General features: G+C 40.5%; 1 long non-coding RNA gene across 3 annotated transcripts in view; it reads right to left on the bottom strand.

Annotated features, from left to right (window-relative positions):
- Positions 1 to 2,616: 2,616 nt before the first annotated feature.
- Positions 2,617 to 6,331, bottom strand: part of LOC311077679 — a 47,578-nt gene continuing 43,863 nt past the window's right edge. Inside the window, exons 2-4 of one of the 3 annotated variants that reach the window (XR_014604959.1) lie at positions 3,672 to 3,758; positions 3,454 to 3,549; positions 2,617 to 3,361 (exon numbers count right to left, since the gene is read on the bottom strand). This is a non-coding gene — a long non-coding RNA (uncharacterized lncRNA). Of the gene's footprint in view, positions 3,362 to 3,453; positions 3,861 to 6,331 lie in introns of those variants that run through there. The other 2 variants (XR_014604961.1, XR_014604960.1) reach the window with 2 other exon arrangements.

Below are 6,331 nucleotides of genomic sequence, written 5' to 3' on the forward strand. Positions count from 1 at the left end.
TGCACCTGTCAATCAGATTGATACTGTGATCAGAAACCTCATGAACAGAAAACAGCATCATTACTGCAGTGATGAAAGAGAAAAGCTCTGACCTGAGATCAGGGAGAAAGTGAAGAAGATGAGGAGGATCTTCATTGTGAGTTGAGTTCAGTCTTCTTTATGCTGAATGTTCTCTGTGTGAATCTCTCTGTCTCTACATCTGTCTGCTTTAGTTCCTTCCTCTTTCTTCAGCTCTTTATCAGTAATGATCAGCTTTACTGGCTCCTCCCACCATCAGCACTGACTGAATATTACATTAATCACACTGAAAGAACGCCACCTAGTGGAGGATACAGTGTCTGAGACTGAGAGCTCATACATCATAATTAATCTGCATTATTTAAATCTTCCACTAGAGGACAACAGTATAATCTACATGTAGTGTGTCTTTAGGGGGCCTCAGTAAACTTACAACAGCTTTAATATTAAAACAATTTAAAATAAAAGGTTTAAACAAAACATAATGAAAATGATAATTCATGCATCAGGAAATGTTGAGTTACAAAGACTGACCCACTCTCATACAGAAACATCTTGAGCAACTTGATGCTGAGCGGGGGCAGTTGTGGCCTAATGGTCAGAGATTCGGTCTTGAAACCCGAAGGCCGTGGGTTTGAGTCTCAGTACCTGCAGGAAGTGTAGGTGTGTGGAGGGAATGAACAGCGCTCTCTTCCACTCTCATTACCCACAACTGAGGTGTCCGTGAGAAAGACACCAGACCCCCAATCGCTCCCTGGGCACTGCAGCAACAATTTTGTGTGTGTGTGTGTGTGTGCACTTGAATGGGTGATATGCAGAGTACAAATTCCAAGTATGCTATCAAAGTACAAAAAGTCACAGGTTTTCTGAATATATAAAATAGCTTAGTTTGAGAAACATTTTTAAATGTAATTGTTTTCATTCAAGAGGCAAGCAGCGCTCAGCGCCATATAAGGAGAAAGGGGAGGAGTTTAAACCCTGCTAAAACCTCATTGGCTCTCGTGTGTATGTTGACGTGTCATATTTGAATATTCATAATTTCCAGACGTCACAGTTACATCACTTGCAGCTGCGCACGCATTGTGGTGGCAGAAAAAATAGTGTAAGAAGTGAAGGAAAACGGGGAAAATACATGGAATAAGAGAAAAATGTCTTGTGCCTTTGGATATCAGAATCAGAATTCAAAAAAATGTATTTTGAATTTTGAGATATAAACTCGAAAATAATATTTTTAATATTTTATTACGTGTCTTCCTTAGAGTGCTACTGCAGAACTGTTTTTTCTGCCACAAGGAAAGATCCGCCCACAAAACACGTCACCGTTGTTTCCAAACACCCAGATGTCTATGTGCCACCAGAGTCAGACACAGATGCAAATACGGCTCATTATTAACTCTTTCTTTAGTGCAAAATGCAAACCAAAGAAACTAAAGAAACCAAATAAACTATATTACTGAGGAGATTTACATGTTTTCATAACATAATAAATGTGAATGCCAGTGTATATTACTGTAAAATATATTAGTGCTACAGAAAAATAAATAAAAAGCAAGTAGATATTTTACAATGCCCACTTATTTATGACTGCAGTTTCACTTCCCTCTAACAAATGTTTCAGATGACCCGACTAAACCCTTTTGGAGGAAGAGCTGGGATATGTTATAAACATATTTAAATTGTTCATAGATTAAACATTTTTCATATATCAATGTATTTCATTTATATGTTTTATGGAGTGGAAAGTCTGTCTATTGTTGGTAAGATAAACATTTCCTGTTTTCTATCACACCTGGAGGCGGCTGAAGGGCTTCTTGGTTTGACTCAAAGAAGACACACAGAGCAAAAGAAAAGCACAAGCTGAAGAACATCTCATGATGTTTATCACACTGACCACAGTGTCAAACCACCCTGCAAACACAAAGCACTGAGACTCTTACAAGCAAGTCTCTTTAACCTATAGTAAAACAACAGACAGTTTCAGGGTCTTGGTTTAGTTTGGTTGTGAAGAATAAAAAGGCTTCTTCAGGAAACCCGCAGTGAAGAGAAGCATTGAAGTAGAACATGTGCAGATCTGCAGAAGAGAAAGACTAAGATGTGGTCATGTTTCACAAAAGACAATAAAACCAAAACCTAGACACACAAAGGGGACAGTCTTTCTCCACTTTGCCTTTATATTAATGTTATGTTTATTTGTCAATACACAATTCATTCATTATTCATGCACTGACGGTCTTGTGTTCTGGACATCCTTTTTTTTTAATCTTGTTTATTTTCAGATTCCACTCCAGTTTCAAGATTTACTGTAATTACACGATGGTCAGCCAGAACACAAGACACAAATAGTTCCCTCATGCCGTTGTTTTTGAACGTTTACATGATTAGTTGAAAGAACAGACAGCATTATTATATTGGATTTGGTTATTTATTTTCTTTTAAATCAAAAGTATGTAATATCAGAAAAATGCTCTTAAACCCAATAGTTTTCTGTGGTTTTGAGCTGGACGGAAAACGACATGTTCATCACGATAACAGCTCCAGCATTCATGAAAAACAAATATTCACATAGAAGATACAGATCTGTGTGCTGTCTGATCACGATCTCACTAATATAATCACAATAACATCAGAAACTTTGCTCAGCAACTTCAGGGTTTCAGGAACCCAGAAAAATAGCCATGATGGCAAAGAGCACTCGCTGTTTCTCGTTCATATTTAATATTAAGAATGTATTAACTGATTCTATTTATATTTAGTCTTTTCTCTCTAGTTTTTAGCAGCAACAAAACTGATTTGTCCATAACATGGAATAATATCTGTGAATGTCATTCACAAACGTTACCAGGCAACCAGTAGTTGGAACGCCCAGTAGCGACCGCAAATCTTTCAAAAATCTTTGAAACATCTTTGAAATCTTTCAAAAAGAGAAAACCATAAACACTTTATGGCAAAGAAATTCAAAGACTGTTGCTTTGAAGATTAATATCAAGATTAAAATAAACTTCTTATCCAATTATTGATAACCAAGTAAGTGAATGTGTGGTTTGAAGAACAATTCTTTGTTTGTCAAAGGTCGAGCTGAACTGCTGGTCATGTGATGATGTGTGATCTCTGCTGTCAGCGAGTGGATTCAGTCTGCAGTAACTGACAGCGGTGGAGTCAGAGGAAACCTCCATCTTTCTGAAGGTGTCTGCAGGGTCTTCATGCTTCTGGAAACGGTACGTGTGATGCCATCAGAGGGGATTATGGGTAAGTGTGCAGTAGTGTATAGTGGCAGGTGTAGATCAGAGGGAATTATGGGTAGGTGTGCAGAGGACTCATTTGGATTTGCTCAAGAATGTGCGATCTGAGATTAAACAAGAGAAAAACATGATGTGCAGAGTTAAACTTACAGACAAAACCACACCAGAACTTCAGTGAATGAAGACCCAGACTCACTGCTTCACTGTGTCTCGTTTGATGATGAACTCATGCCTTCGATCACATTACAACATCAGCGATGAACAACAGTGAGATGCATCTGACAACACGTCCCTTTGAAGAAAAAAAAAACTAACGGGTTAGTCTGTAGTTATAATCAGCATCATATTAAACAGCAGTCAATGATATGTTCTCATTTAGATAAACATTTATGTGTGTATGAAGGACAGCATCACCTTATCTTAATAAACACTCAGTCACAGCGAATCCTCCAATCAGAAGCAGAGTCGAACACAAAGAAATAATGTTGATCAAAGAGAAATCTGAAAATACATAAACACATACAGTGATGATTAGAGAGAAATTGGGATGTATACATTTAAACAGCAAGCAAACAGAAAATCCATGGCAAATATACACAATTGTGAATGAATTAGAAGTGTAATGTGTCAGGCCTCCTCTCCTTTGAGAGTCATCCTGCTGAGGCCTTCATATATACAGTTTGGCAGTGTTGATCTGTACTCTAGCATGTATCAGGCCTCCTTCTCCTTTGAGAGTCATCCTGCTGAGGCTTCCATGCAAACAGACGTTGCAGGTAGAGCTTGAGAAGTGGCCCCTCCCTCTCTGAGGAGGTGCTTCAGGCCCTTCGCTCCCTGAGCTCTGGTGGTTGTCGAGCTAGCTCTCCTAACTACGTGTGTCAGGCCTCCTCTCCTTCGAGAGTCATCCTTCTGAGTCCTCCATATATACAGCTCGGTAGAGCGCGGAAGGGGTTCTTCCTCATTTCTTGAGTAGTTGTTAGCTCTCCTAACTACGTGTGTCAGGCCTCCCCTACTTCGAGGGTCATCCTGCTGAGGCCTCCAAGCAAACAGCCTGTCAGGTAGAGATGGGGGAGCGGCCTCTCTCTAAAGGAGATCACCTAGGCCCCCTCGCTCCCTGAGCGCTGTAGCTGTAACATGTGTCAGGCCTCCTCTCTTTCAAGAGTCATCCTGCTGAGGCTTCCATGCAAACAGCATTGCAGATAGTAGTACAGAATAAGGGCCATCTCGATAACGGAGAGCTGTTTTTAGCCTTTCTCTGTCTGAGCTCTGCACCATGAACTTTTCACATTTTGAGAATAAGTTCTGGAGACCACGTTGGTGTAAGTGTGCAGGCTTCCTCTGCTCTCTGAGTCATCCTGCTGAGGCCTCCGCTTCTCATAGGTCTAAACAGGTTGTTGGATTCAGCTTTAAGCATGATAGCCTCCCTGGTATGGGGGTTGACTTTGGTCCCCCCGAAAGTAGCAGGCCAGGGCCCATAGGCTCTGGGCCGTACTCCCTTAAAGGAACCCCCCTCTGAAAATCGGGCTGTGGTATCCATGCCTTTGAGCTGGAGCTCGAGCAGTGGCCGTAGGGAGTAGTACTACTGTTAGCCTAATGTGTAAGCAGTAAGGGGCTTTAATTTTGTGTTAATGTGTTTGTGCTTGTAACAGCCATAGTTGCTAAAGCATCCCCTCAGCATGACAGCGTGGGTAGATCGTTCCCCTAGCGCTTGACACAGTGCAAGTTCCCTTTCGAAAGGGAAAGTCTCAGGTTACGACTGTAACTTATGTTCTGTTCCCTGAGAACAGGGAACGAGACACTGCGTCTTGTCGCTATGCCTCTGGTCTGCTTGTACAGTCCCTTCAGACGAAGAAGTGGATGACATGTTCTCTAGGCGCCCTTTTATACTTCCTGATCGCGCTAGAGCATGATGTCATGGCTGACGCTGGCCAATACGTTTGTCGTTTTTATACAGTGTTTTCAGTCGTCAGTCACGCTGAGGCGTTCCCCTAGCGCTTGACGCAGTGTCTTGTTCCCTGTTCTCAGGAAACATAGGTTACAGTCGTAACCTGAGACGTTTCCCTGTGTTTTGCTTTGTTCTAGTTTTCCCACCTGTGTTAATTACAGCGTTTGTTGCCTTGGTTACTGATTCGGTTACACCTGTGGTTCATTTCAATAATTGGTTTGGTTGTGTATTTAAGCCATGTGTTTCTTTCTATTCTTTGTCAGTTCTTCTCACGTTATACCCCGGTTGTTCTGGTCTTGTTTAAGGGGTAACACAAGTAACTTGAGATTCATAATCATATTACTTTTTTTCAAGTAACTAGTAAATTAACACATTACTTTTAAATGTATAACAAAGTATCTGAGTTACTTTTTTCAAATAAGTAACGCAAGTTACTTTGTTTCCCCATTTATTGACTGACAGCTCTCCTGCCCTCATGTTGAGGGAAAATGTGAGTAAGTGCAGAGGCGTTGTGTGCGCTGTGTGTGAACATGATGGTTATTGTAATTCTAGACTAAATATGAGCATTTACTCATTTCACTGGCACAAAAACAGATTCAGTATTCCTCTAAATGAATAAAAACTGTGAAATGCAAACTCAGAATATTACACAAACCTGCAATTATTAAATAGTACATACTTTATGTATTTCATCTCACTTTATTAACCAATGTCTTTGCTGCAGTCCGTCAATTATCCAATTCAACCATACTTATAGGTAAACATTACTTTAGGTAAACATCACATTTGTGTTTCATTTTTTGTTTTGTTTTTATTGCTAAAGTAAGACTGTTAAACTTTCTTCTTCTGCGTCCTATTTTTCTGTATTCCAGAATGGAAGCACAGCTGTAAGGTTTGTTTGAGCTGCACACTCTGTGGGGACCTTTTTTTGACTTCGCATTCTCGCATGCGTCGCGTCTGAACGCGTTGTTTGTGTTTGGAGCTCCATCGATTTGATTCATAATCCGTGATTTTTCTCTTTAAACTCACTTACAACAAACATTTTCTACTCTTCCTCACTGAGAAGCACTGCTGCTCAAACCTCATAGTTACAACGCGGACTGTTGAGCAGACGCGTCTCAAGCCGATTTGT

Source organism: Abramis brama (genome assembly GCF_963993115.1).
Source record: "Abramis brama genome assembly, chromosome: 2".
Classification (NCBI taxonomy): Eukaryota; Metazoa; Chordata; class Actinopteri; order Cypriniformes; family Leuciscidae; genus Abramis; species Abramis brama.